This window comes from Solanum pennellii, chromosome 8 (genome assembly GCF_001406875.1).
Source record: "Solanum pennellii chromosome 8, SPENNV200".
Lineage (NCBI taxonomy): Eukaryota > Viridiplantae > Streptophyta > Magnoliopsida > Solanales > Solanaceae > Solanum > Solanum pennellii.
In genome coordinates, this window is record NC_028644.1 from 36,084,269 (window position 1) to 36,099,259 (window position 14,991).

The window sequence follows — 14,991 nt, forward strand, 5'->3', positions numbered from 1 at the left end:
ATGATTATGATTAGATTGTTGGATTAATATTATGGATTCTGGGGTGAAGTCTTGAAAGAGTTTCCTGGAGGCTATTGGTAACACTTTCAAGGTTAGGAACATTTTATTGTTTAAATGTTGGTCTATTCTTGATAATATTGTTCAATTGAATTATCATGGATGAAGTTATGGATGTATGATTATTCTATGAACCTGTTGGATGTGAGATGATGATAGTTGAATATTTATTAAGAATTGGAGATGATTTCTCATGTGAATTCTATTACTATGATTATGATATAATGTTGTCACATGATGATGATAGTTTGGTGATGAAAGGACTTTCTTATCCTAGACCTTATGAGATATTGACATTATTATATAAAGGGATAAACTCACGAAATCTATATTAAGATTTGATGTTCAAAAAAGCTTAATGAGATTTCAAAAATAGAATTTAGTTTAGCACGGAGAGAAATAGATGATGAGAGGTGTCCCTTCAAAAGAGAGAAGGCATGTTCACAAACGTTCTCATGAGATGGAGACTACAATGTGAATTAGCATAAAGAGCGTTTCTAGTAACAATCTCCTAGTTCCTTAACTAAGTGCTTCCATAGGAAGACTAGCTAGTGGATCCACCTAGATTCTAATATTATGTATGGTTCTACCTTGGCAAATAGAGAACCTTGTTTCGGTGTAGGGTTTTATGACACCGGATTCCATGTGTAGCTCACATGGTCTATTATCAGTTACGGTAAATATTGCCAAAATTAAAATGAATGAATAAAAGTAATAAGATGGGCACTAACTAGGATAACTTAAGGGGTACTACTTAGTGTAGGTAAGGGTATGGGAATTTACCTATGCATTGCACAAGTGGGCCTTGAGGGGAGTCTTAGGAGGATGTGATTATGAACTAATGTTATGAATGAAATTCATGATGTTGGTTCTACATAATGTTGATCTATGATGTTGGTTTCATTTGATAAGCATGATATTGGTCTTAATTTCTATGTATCATGATGACAACAATTTTATATGAGTTAAATACATTGATTATTGTCTCTTTACTAGTTTACTTGGTTTATGTGGGGTTATGGAGCTTCACATTAACATTGCACTAGTAGGCTTTGATTGGGATTGTGAATAAGGGACTTGTATGATTTGTATAAATGAACTCGAGAAAATGTAATGTTTATATAGATTTATTATGATGTTACTCTTGCATGTGGATATGAAAATGTCTTAATGATGCTCTGACTAAGAACTTGTATATGCTATTGGAATGTGCATAAAGGCTTTTAAAGTGAACATGGCATGTTTATACTAAAATATCCCTTTGTGCATGTTTAAAAAGCTGTTATTTGCATATATCCATACTTAATACATGTGGTTTATACTAACCCATATCTCTTCTATTTCTATAATAATGTAGGTTCAGGCCATTGAAGAGCTTCAAGACCGTTCTAAAGGAATATTTGGATAGTTCCCAAGTTGTTGGTGAGTCCTCAAGTCCAAGGATGAAGCCTACCATTCTAGCCTTGCTATTTGATTAGTCTTATGACTTTGTCCTATTTCCTATCTTGTAAAGACTATGTTTCTCTTATGAAAGTTATTATACTGTTGTAAAGGCTATGTCCCAAACCTTGTACTCTTATGTTAGATGGTTTTGGTGTGAGACCAAGATTGTAGACTATTATACATGAGAAGTATATGTGAACTTCATAAGTAAAGTTTTAATATTTACGAATTTCATCTACTTATGATATGCAATGACGTATGCTAAGGGCTAGTATAAGACCTCTTTGAGGACGAATAGCCCGTTTACGTCTAGGGGGTGCTCCCCAATCGCGACAACTATTTCAACTTGTTTTCTTCCTTTTTCCAAGTTAGTGTCCTTGCTTTGTTTCTCAATCTATATACCTAAAAATTAAGGGTTTTACATCCATTAGTGACACAAATTAAGCATTTGAGGACACTACATTTATATAAACAAATCCCTAAATGAGTCCAAGTTTCGGACTCAAACACCCCCAACTTAAACTTTTGCTTGTCCTCAAGTAAATCTCAAGTTCCCCAGCTCAAAAAGAATGTCTCAAACATTGTTACAAAGGACTCAATCATGAATGATGACTTCACATAATAGGACACTACTTGTAGTACAAGTGTCAACGATCCTGAGTAGTTATATAACCCAACCAAGGGCCAGGATCGTTCCCAAAAGGAGTGGCATTGCGAATCAATAGCCAAGTTTGAATATTTTAAAGTTAATCATAGCTTTAATATTCATATATAAATAGGTAGTTCAAGTTTGGGGTGACACAGTTGTCAAATATCGTGGAGGGGGGTTTGTGGTTGTAATTATCAACTTCTACAACAAATAAATCAAAAGTAACAAATATAGAAATGATATTCTTGGGATGTGATAGAATTATGTGCTAAGATAGACAATTGTGTAACTGCAATCAGTGACTAAGCTAAACTTTACTGGGGATAAACATTCACACGAACAATTTTCCCCAAATAAAATTGGATTCTCTCAATCACTAATAAGAAGAAATGAAGAACAACCTTTACTTTAGTGCATTCAGTCTCTTGACATGAATATGCAGAAAAAGGTTTAGGATTTACTCTCTCGATCTGAACCCATGAGAACCCAATACCCACAAACCATTAATTCAGTAATCTTGGTTTTAAACATCTCTCTTGAGCAAGTCAAATACACGAAAGTAGATATCATTTGCAATTGAAACATTTCGATTAAACCACAATATTGAATGAAATGACAATAAAACAACATTAGACTATCAAATAAAATTACCCAACAGCTAAATCAACCCATAATCGCATGATCACACCCCAAGAATCGGGTTTTAGCTAGACATAGCAAAAGCAAGAAATCAATACCAAATTGAATTTTATCAATTGGGTTAGATGTATATTGTATTTAAAGATGTCAAGGAACAAGAATCTTCAACACCCACTTCCAATTTCTTTGAATTGGAAATCCTCTAATGTTCAGAGCTAAAGAAAATATTGTCTCTAAACTTGGTTCTTACCTCTCAAACATGAAAACTAATTTATTCCACAACAATTTAAATGTTCAATGATTAATATACACTAATTTATTAATTTAAAAATGTATTTACAATTTTCAAAAATTATGTTGCGTTGGACCATTCGGTGCAGTTAGTCAAGAACACCGAGTTGATCGGTGATTCGCTTTTTTGTCAATTCCATCGCCGTTTTGCTCTGGTATTTATCATCTGTAACATTGGGTGATATAGAACTACATAGAAAAATCATTCGGAAACTCGCCAACTAATTCTTTCTATCGCCGACTTGATTTTCTCCTTTAGAGCTTGGCACACTGGAACATTGGGCAAGACCATGGCAATTAAGCGACTCGCCCAATGATTTACGCGATCCTTAGGCCTTCTTTACTTTGTTGTGTCATCTACCTTTTTCCTTTTATCTCATTAGTGTCCAGTGACCATGCTTTATTCTTCAATTCAAATACCTGAATATGAAGGATTTGTATGAGTTTTTTTGCACAAAATATCCATTTGAGGACAATATATCTATTAAAATAAAGCCCTAAATTATTCTAAATCGTGGACTCGTCAACACCCCCAAAACATAAAAATTTGTTGTCCTCAAGTAAAGATCGAGTTTTGCACTTCAAAAAGGATATCTCAAATAGTAATACTTAAGACTAAATCATGAATGAACACAACAAGACTCAACTTACTCATGCAATGTTTAATAGTGAAATCAAAGATTCATGTTACGACTCACTATTATCAAAGAATCTCATGTTCACACAGTACTTGCTTCAAATGCAAGTTTTGCCCTCACACAAAGAATGATTCAATAATAACACATAATGGTTTACAATTTAATACTTCGGAATCAAATGCAACATACTCACTTACAAATATGAACACAACGCATGACTTCGCCCATGTGTTTTCCCGTATTTTCTTCCCAACCTTTGTTTCAACATACTTAAGATGAGGAAGGTCTCTTCAAGGCGTTGTAATTAGGTTGTGTCTATGTTCATATAGGCTTAGTGACTTTTATCCTCATGAAATGTTGTGTGAACAATACTTATTTTTTTTTCTTCATCATTTTCATTCATGCTCACATGTTACCCATTATTCATTTTCCATGGACCGTTGGAAACACCAGTTTCTTTTAACTTTCACAACTTTATTTCACAACATTTTCATTCTTTTCATATTTCACTCGTTAATTCTTTTTATCTTTTTTTTAATATGGAGGGGTTCCATTTTTCTTAAAACAATAGGTCAAAAGGGGACTTCCTTGAAATTTTTGATTTATCTTCTCTTTTAACTATGCCCCCAACTTAGGTTTTTGGCTTAAGTTGGCTGTTCAAACTAACCACAATTAATGAGGCTTATTGGTAATTGATAAAGAGTGGTCACATTTTCATCAAGTTTCTTCCAAGAAAAGATCAAGGCTCGATAGGTGTTTTCTAGGGAGGATCACACACTCACAAGGTTGGCCACAAAATAAGTATAATATCAAATTGTTTTACACTATTCAATGTTTCCTAAGATCATATAAAGAGATCGCATCACTTAGTCAATCGGACCAACGGGGAAAATTCTAGGTGTCATCATGTTGGCTGCACAATAAGCTCATTATACAAGGCATATACACCAATGTCAAATAAGACTCCACACATTTGGTAGTGGGAAATATTCATCATAAGAGATTGAATTTGATAATTGGCTAGTCATAACGAGATGCAAAGAGTTTACATATTGTGTATGCAACTTTATTTTGCCTCATCGTAGACACATATTAATGTTTTGATCAATAATGAGCACTATTTAAGTCGTCCGTATTGATTAAAACCAATACTCAAATTTCAAAAAGAACAACAACATTTCAACAAAAAGGAGGTGGAATTTTTTTTAAGGGTCACAATCATTTATGGTTAAAACAGAAGCCACAAGCTCATTGATCCGTAATATGTAATTGAAAGCATAAGATAAAGCTGAAAACCCAATTATATAAACTAAACCATAGTCACAAAAGGTGGCAAAAGGTGGGCCTAACCCCATCACAAATAAAAATCCTTTTCCACAAATGCAAACAAAAAAACATAAGTAAAAATAAAATAAGACACAGAGGAAGGTAAAGAGGGGATCATGTCTACACAGTCATTCCGTATGTCTGGGCATCAGTGCCCGATGTAGTACTCTGAATTTGTGCTTCAGTACCGGAGTCATGTCTAAAGGACCCGCTCCACTAGTTGTCATATCCAAGGAGCACCCCTAAGACGTAACCGGCGACGTCGTCCTCTTTGAGGACTAAGACTAGCCTCTTAGCTTACATTATTACATTCATAGGTCAAAAAGACGGAAAATTTAAAAACATTTTTACTACGTCTACAATGAGGTTTACATAGACCTCTACATATACATAATGTTCATATCGAGTATACATAGACCCTTTGTATATGAAATTACATAGTCATCTACTTTTATTGCACATAGAAATATAAGATATAACATAGTCTCAAAAGGGTGTCTCATCTCATAACCATAAACAAGAGTATAACAATTTGGGCCTAGACCATACATCAATGTAATAAAACCACATATAGGCTATATAATTTTTAGTACCCAAATGAAAAGGAAAGAACATAGTTGCTTTACAACTATAACAACTTCATAAGTTTTACATTGGAATTGCCATCGGAAAGTGAGGACCTACCCAACTTGGATGAATGAGAATTCCATGTCTTCCATCAAAGTCATCTCAAAGAACTTCAACGACCTTAACCTAAAATTTTGGGGGAAGAAAGGGAGAAAATGGGATTAGTACACCACTTGTACTAAGTATTGGACCATATGCACATATATCATAAAATCATGCTAAAAAGGGACGATTCATTAAAGTATGCAATTTACTTTGGAAAGCCATATGCACAGTCAAGAAGATCATACCAATCATTAAGACATATTCCTCAAGTCAAAAGCATGTACATTACAGGACCAACAATGTTAAGTCTAGTCAGGTCAACATGCATATAATATAATTGAACACATAGTCAAGGCAACTATATCATCAAGTTATAACATTCATAAGCACGAATTAGAGTTCATTACAACATAACCAAAGTAAAACAATTACCCATGAATCCTAATAAAGTAAACAAGTGCAATGACCAAGCAAAGCCCCATAACCTTACCCAATCAAGTACTCTAAACAAGACCCATAATCAATGTCAAACTTCACATAGTGCATCATTAACACTATATATCATCATACTTCAGCAATGAAGAACAACACATATCCATATGTAAAACCAAATCATCATATAGTATCATCAATGTGTAAGATCATCATATGCAAATCATATACCGTTATAAGCATATACATATATAAAAATTTCCTCCTAAGACTTTCTTTAAGGCTAACAGGTTCAATTGTTAGGTACAGTCTCACACCACTATCTAGACTAAGTTAAACCCTTTAGGTTATCCTATTTAGAGTTCATTCCTTTAGTTCATTTTACCTTCTGGGAACATCTTGCCTTATACGACATAGACCACATGAGCTAATGTCAAATCTGATGTCATGAAGCCCTACACCAAAGGAACGAGGACTACTTGCCAAGGTAGTACAAAAACATGAACATAGCAACTACGTGGATATACTAGCTAGTATTCCGACGGGGGAAACATAGTTCAATAACTAGGAAATATAGTTGGGACCCTTTTCACGCTACATGCATTATGGTCTCCAATCTCAAGTGTACATTAATGATCCTACCTTCCCTTTCACTCCAGTTTAGTTGGTGCTAAGCTGAGTCTCTTTTGAAATATCATTAATTATCATTATTAATCATTATAGCTTAATGTAGGTCATAGGGTCTATCCCTTTTATAATCATCATCATCATATCTCAATAAGAATTGCATCACTATATTCCTTTCATTACAATTGATATAAGTAAGGTTAACACATTTACATAATCACATCATGATAAGGCACATGGTAAGTTATCACCATCCTTATATCATTTGCATCCTGACCAACACCTGACAAACCATAGTCAAGATATTTTAATTAAACATCATATCAAACCTATCAATCCTAATACAAGATTGACTTCAGTGCAACATCATCACTCAATCTCAAGTAATCACAATGGAAGTAAAGAACAGGGACCACATGACTTACCAAGTCCCCTTCATAATCCATCATCAAGGTCCCACCATCATCTCTTAACTCAACCAAATAAGGGTAAAATATAATCACACACCAACAACCAACATGACAAAAAATCCAATTGAATCACTACATCACAATTCATCACTAATTCATAGATTAAGATAAGAGACTTAGGTCAAAGTCATAATATATATTAATTAGTAAAGAACTAGCATGATAGTAATAAAATTAATCGTAATCTATTCATAATTGATACAATAACATCATAGGATAGTAATTCAACCAATAATCAATTCAATTGAACCAACACTAGACAATTTATATCAAGATCACAACCTAGGGCTAAGGGGAATAGGTCATCTTCTACAAACTGGACTAATAAATCAAGAAATAACATAATTGATTTATAATACATGTTAATATATTCATAATATCCAAAGGAAATCATAAACAAAGCAATTCACAAGATGAATTTCTAGATTGGAAAAGACCCACTTGAAGTTCATACTTTTAAAAACAATTTTATGGAAACCTTTCGGGAAAGCCGTCTGGCTGGTCCGGCGTTACGTTCAGAGACATGCAAAACCAGGATTTGGCCAAATATTCTATGTTTTCATCTACTAAGGAAATTGAAGCCTTGCCGATTGGACACGGTTCTTTCGTTACACCCTTTGGTGGACATTACCTTGTGCAGTGTTTTACCCCAAATGCAAGGATCCTCCTCAAGGGGCCTTAGTTTGTCCTTGGAAATTCGTGCCCGACTCCAAAAACTTTGTCAAATAGGCTAAGGCACACTAGCACCTCCTTGAGCTAGTTTCAAGACGTCATGGACGTTACTTGACATTTTGATTCCTAAACTGCCTAAATGACTTATATACATTAAAATTTACCTTAAAACAGTGTCTAATCCTTTTGACACCTATAATAGTCTATAGAACACGTCTTACACTTTAGAAGTGTTATACTAGTCCCCTCCATGGTGGTGTCTCTTAGAGATATCTAGCGCGCAGTCTCAATAGTAGCATCCTAAAGATTATCTAGATCATCAAAGAGCTCATCTTCATGCACCTATCTTCTCATCATCAGTCTATGCCTCCCTTTCATCCGTTGGGGCATGATCTTTGTGTACATCTCCGATGGTAGCCGGAGGAATCTCTTAATTGTTGGTGGCTCCATGTCACTTGCAACGTTTAATAATGAGGTGAAATTTGTAGACTTCAGATAGTCTACATCCTTTCAAATATCAGCCACATTGGATTTCAAAGTCTACATCTGTGACAATTCCTCTTTCCTACTCTCACATGTTGCAACTCTCTATTCAGATCATCCACTGAAGCCCGAAGGGGGATAAGAGCAACAAAAATAGAACCTCAATCATCACGGGAACATATCTCTCTAATCGGTTCACCTCACATTAGTAGAATGGGCCATATTCTGCATCTTCAATATCATGGCCTGAGTGATCTGGGTTTGCTCAAAAAAAGTAGATTTTCTTGCAACCATTGAGGAGGAGGAATGAGTTGAAGTACGTGAAGTCGTGGAGGCAGGAGTAGGCAAAGATGCCTCTGCAGGTATCACATCTACATCTACCTCTGGGGATGTGTCCACCAGAGCTGCCCTTCTCCTGACAGCCTCCTCACAAGTATACTCGGCCTGATTACGCCAGATGCTAGTGAAAAATGTTGGTGTAAGCTCAATGTCAATCATGTAATCTCGGTGCACTCTTGTACATCGTTATAACTAAGTGATTGGGACTTGGAATGGAAAGGAGGTCTGCCTCTACTTGGCCATCATGGACATCTCATGCGAAATAAGAAGTCCTTGGTCAATATACCTTTTTAAGATGATAGACCCCATGCCTTCCACCTTAGGAGGGAAGAGGATAGACTCGTTCTAGGATGACATAATAGTGTTTTTGATAATGCCAAACAAGAATCGGGCAGCAATACTCAAATCGCTCTTCTCAATAGGGGCTCCCACCTCCACGAGGCAGGACTAGCTGGCCAAAAATTAGTGTGCAAAAGGGGTTAAGGGGTGTAAATAAAGGTAAATATAAGATGACTTTCAGTTAGTTGTTGAGTGCCTTCGGCAACTTCAAAATGAATGCCAAAAGTTGAAGAATCCAGCATAAAATAAATTATCAAATTAAAGGCAATATAGAGGGCATCATCGAGCTCGAATGAGCTCACCAAACGACCCTACTTCCCTAATTTCCACCAAACATCTCAAATTCAATACCACAACACCCGAAAACAAAATTAAAGCATGAACTAGTTAAATTTAAGCAAGACCCATTACAACCATTACCCCGAGATACTCAAATTACATCACATGACCTTTACCTTTAAGAATGACATAGCATACTCTTTCATTGGGCAAATTACATCATTGTGCACACCTACGGGTTACTCAAACTTCACCCCACTAAACTAAACAATGTTCAAGCACAACCCCATAAAAATTCATTCATTTTAAGGCACAACTTACGAGAATCAAACATTAAAGGTATTATAGCAAAGATTATCAAATTAAAACATGAATTCAAACATTCTAAAGTTATTAGAGAGGCCCAATACACTTTAATCAAGATAAAAGATTTGCACATGATTACAATTTCAATAAAAGTAAAACTTTGAGTTTGGATAACAAACCTTAAGTACCAATTAAAAAGATTCCAATGCTTGGCAGCAAAGATCTCCAACTTCGAGCAAAGATCTAAACTAAAATATGGTAAAAGTGAAAAAATATAGAAACTAATGTGCCAGTGTGAGTTTGGGAAGATAAAAATGAGGAAAGTGAAAAATGGAAGTTTAAAGAATTGGCCTTTTAAGAAATCGTCCAATTCTAGCCTATTCGGCGACATTAGTCATGTTTGCTGATCCACTTAGCTACTCTTCTAGTAGTAACTTACTTTACCGAGTTTTACAAAACATCGAGTTATTTCAGGGGTTGAAATAGGGGACAAAATCATGGACACCGACTTAGACTACCATTCGCCAGATTTCTCCTGGGGTTGTCCAAATTTTACAAACATTTATTTCAACTTAACTTGAGTAAAACAACAGATCATGTCAAGCATGACTCCCTATTCGGTGATGCGCCAACTGGACTACCTGCTCGCCAAACATTACTTTTAAAACACTTGCCACACTTTGTCAAGTACAATCAAAGCACCATTATTTATTAAAAAAAAATAAAAATATGTATTAAAGGATCTTGGGTTGCCTTCCAAGAAGCGCCTAATGTAACGTTGTGGCATGACTCAAGTCCACACTCAACCCTTATTTTTAGTGTTGGCCATAGTATCACTAGGCAACCCTCTTGTTGTTTCATGTAGAGGTGAGGTAATACTGGACCCATGAGGGTCAATTACCTGGATAGATCAGGAGTGAGAGAAAATAATCTGATTTAGCACTTTGATATTCTCATTCAAATATTCCATCACTATAGCATGTTCATTGATCATTTGTAAAATGATCAAAAGCGTGTTCTCCACAACTCTACTCTCAAGATCCTGATACTTTTTCTGCTCAAGTGGGAACGATTATGATTAGTAATATAACCCAAACAAGGGTTAGAGTCTTTCCCACAGAGAGTGGTTTTGAGAATCAACATCCAAGTGTAAACGTGTTCAAGTCAATCTTAGCTAAAAATATTAATGAATAAATTGGAAGTAACAAATATAGAGAAGAGATTTTTAGGATGTTATAGGATTATCGGCTAAGGTAGACAACTAGGTAACTGCAACTCATAGTAAAGTGTTGTAAATCATTGACTATGCTAGACTTTTGTGGGGATAAAATTTCTCTCAAAAAATTTAAAAAGGATCAAATTAGTTTCTTGTGATCACCAATAAGGACAAATTAAGAACAACCTACGTTTTAGACCATTTACTCTCTCGAGCAAAACGTGTGGGAAAGGGTTTAGGATTCACTCTCTCGAGCTGAACTCATGAAAACCCATTTACCACAAACAATCATTTCGGCAATTTTGGTGTAAAAAACTCTCTCTCGAGCAAGCCAAAAACACGAAGTTGCATTTTCCACTACAACCCTTTACATTAAGCCACTATTACTGAATAAAATCTCTTTAAAAAAAACTAGACTATCAAAATGAAATACCCAACAGCTAAATCTACCATAATCACATCTCAATAATGGAGTTTTATCTAGACATAGTAAATATCAAGAAATCAATACCAAATTTGATTTTTTATCATCAGGGTGTCATATGTATTGTCTTCATAGATGTCAAGGAAAACAAATCTTCAACACAAACTTCCAAATTCTTAGAATTGGAAATCTTCAAAGGTAAAAAAAAATATTTTCTCTAAACTCAGTTCTTAGATCTCAAACTTGAAAACTCAATAATTACACAAAAGATTCAATATTCAATGAATAATATATACTAAACTATGAAATAAAAAATGAGTTTATAGTTGTTTAGTAGTGTGATGCATAAGCCTATTCAGCGTAGCTAATTAGATCGCAAAGTGGATCGGCGATCCACCCATTTTGTAAATTATATCACCTTTTTCATTTGCCTTCATAATCTTTAGGTACTTCAGATTTGGGAGATATATCACTGCATCGCAGAATCGTTTAGTGTCTTGTCGACTAGTACTATTGATCACCGACTTAATTTTTGTAATACTCCAAAAGTATAAAGCCTAATCTAGAGCCTAACATGAGAGTCTAAGAGTTTTAACACAGTTTTAAGGTCAAATATAATTTATATAAGTCATTAATGAATTTTTAGATTCAAGGCATCAAGAAACGTCCATGACATCCGGAAACTAGCTAAATTGAACTAGTTGACGTCCCTATGATTGGTGAAAGTTTGGGAGTCATATGAAGTAAAAAACTTATCAAAAAACATTAAATAGGTATAATGTAGTACCAAGGGTCAAAATGTCAAGTAAAGAATCCCAAGAACCACCCAACGGGTCCTTGAGGAGGCCCCAAACCTTGGCGAGCCAGCTGCCAAAGAAGCTTGCGGCAGACTAGAATTGAAGGTCAGTGTGTGACGCGTAACTGACACGTAGTGTGGCAAAATTTTCCTCCAATGCCTTCACTCCGCAAGGTCCAGTGCCTGAATCCGGATTTCAAAACTAAATTGTGAAATTGCCCATGCGACGCACAACCACTTCCTAGATTCGTTAGTGTCGTATTTTAAGCAATTTGAATTCACAGAACCATTTAAGTGAGGGGTCTTTTGGGAAATTTAGGCGGTGACCATATATAAGACTAAGGGTCAATTTTATGTCATTTTTACTCACCTAAATGAAATTTCAAAAACAAAATCCAAAAGCTCTCATTTCTTTCTACTTTCTCTCTCTCTAAATCCTCCATTGAAGAAGCAAGAAAGCTTGAAGAAGAAGGCAAATTTCTATAGGATTTCACTTCAATTTCATGAATTAATCTGCATTATGGTATGGGTTCTTCACTCTTGGTATTCCTTTCACCAAGAGGTCCTTTCAAACTTGATTTCTATATCACCCAATTCCAAGGGTTTTGTAACAACCCAAAGTAAACCCTAGTCGTTATTGGTGGCGGAGTCTTCGAAGAGGACTACGAACAACCCTTAGCACACGTGTACCACATCATAGGTTACAAATACAAAAACAATTAAAAAATTTTAATCTCTTGAGGTTTACATAGACCTCTCTCTTGCACGCACAATATATATACATAAGGAGTTTACATAGACTCATCACATATGAAGCTTACTCAGGCCTGTCGTATAGACAACATTACCATAATATAGGAATTTAGTCTAATACTTTTTCTCACATTAAACCATCTATAAATTAAAACACAATTGTTTAGGCATAGCCTTTAGTCTATAACAATATGAACATATAGGCTACAAGAAAGTCTCAACATGAGAGTGGAATAATTGTCTCAAAATATATAGATAAATGTAATAATGCTTCATGAGTGGCTCTATCCTCGGAACTTATGAGGTCTCACCAATTGACTTGTGAAAGATCACTGTCTTCTTCTCCAATATCCAAGAATCTCCTCAATGGCCCGAACCTAAAAATTTTGGGAGAAAGGGAGAAAATATGGGTTAGTACAAGACACATGTACTAGGTATGGTCCCTATGCATAAAAATCATTAATGCATGAGAAAAGGCACGATTAAGTCAAAACTATGCACAACGTCCAACATTTTAATATACACTCATAAAGAACATTATAATCACATCAAAACATAAGTAATTCAAACAACATTTGTGCAATGCCAATAATAAAGCACCATAACCCTATCAAAAGCTAAGTATCACATTAAACAACCCATTTCATACTTACAACATATTCTCCTATAAAACATATTTCATACATCAATACTAATCATAGATTATCAACATAGCCATAATAATGTCATAATCATAAAAGAACACTACTAGAGCCATACCTTAGAATCCCACATGTGCAATGTGTAAGAGAAGTCTAATACCCTCCCTCACACCATGCAGTAACCTTTAAGACAACCCTAATAAGAGTTGACATGCATAACTTGTTCATTTACCTTTACTTTAGGGAAATAAGTGAAATAACCCACATGAGACCATGTGAATGACATGGAATCTAATGTTCTATTCTCACACCAAAAAGTGAGGATTAACACTTGCCTAAGGTGCAACCATTCGTATGTATCTATCTAGGTGGGTCCACATAGCTAGATTAATATGTGGCACATAGTTAAGGATCAAGGAAATAGTTTCTAGAAACCTTGACTTACTAATGTAGAGGTTTCCATCTCATGATACAACACATAACTAAGGAATTCAGACTTGCTAACGTGAGGAAACACATGTGGGAGGCCGGACTTTCTTAACGTGAGGCCTCCATCTCATTTTACATTACCTTTCGGTGCTAAGCAATTATTTCCTTTACTAATCATATTGATTCATCATACAAGTTCACAATTGTCTCTTCTAGACCTTCTTTAAACGTCTTATCATATCTAGCTCATAGGTCATCACAAGTGAGAATAATTCTTTCACTTTAGACACCATCTCATAAGTGAGTAAACCTTTCACTAACACTTTATTATAATCATGAGAAACTACTTTAAATCATATAATAGTCATACCATAAATTACTTACATACATCATAATCAATTCAATAGTCTAGTGTTAAGGATGAGGAATACTTAGCTTCTACCACACAGTAGACCAAGAAGCATTGCTATCTAAGTAACTTATCATTCATAATTGAATAAAAAAAGAAGCAATCAACATACCTCATTGCCCTTCAAATAAACTTCATACTTCCATTTCCAATATGCATAAAAAATTACATAAACAAGGTAACTTCAAGGAGCAATTACTTAATTAACAACAATGTAGTCAATCTACATATTCATGATTTTCACAATTCACCATATCAATTCAAGGTTTTCATGAAATTGGGGAAAGGACATAGGTATAGGGAAATCTCATAGGAAATCATCAATTAACAATCATTATATACTTAAACAACATTAATTCATCAAAATTGATTCATAATTTTGCTTTTCAAAGAAGACCCATGTGTATTTCTAGATTTTTTTTGCGGATTTAGAAATCATCTTTTGGAGGGACCTCTATGGGAAAAGAATCCAATAGTTAAAGAAATCATAACTTAGTGATTATAAATCCACGAAATTGGGATGGAAACTTGAAGTCTTGATCTTCTTCTGGGATCTCTATTGGTCTTAAATGGAGGTTTGGAGGAAGAGAAAATTTGAGAGAGATGAGAGTGATTTTTAAATTCAACTTTTGAGACTTGATTTGGTTGTTAAAATTGACCT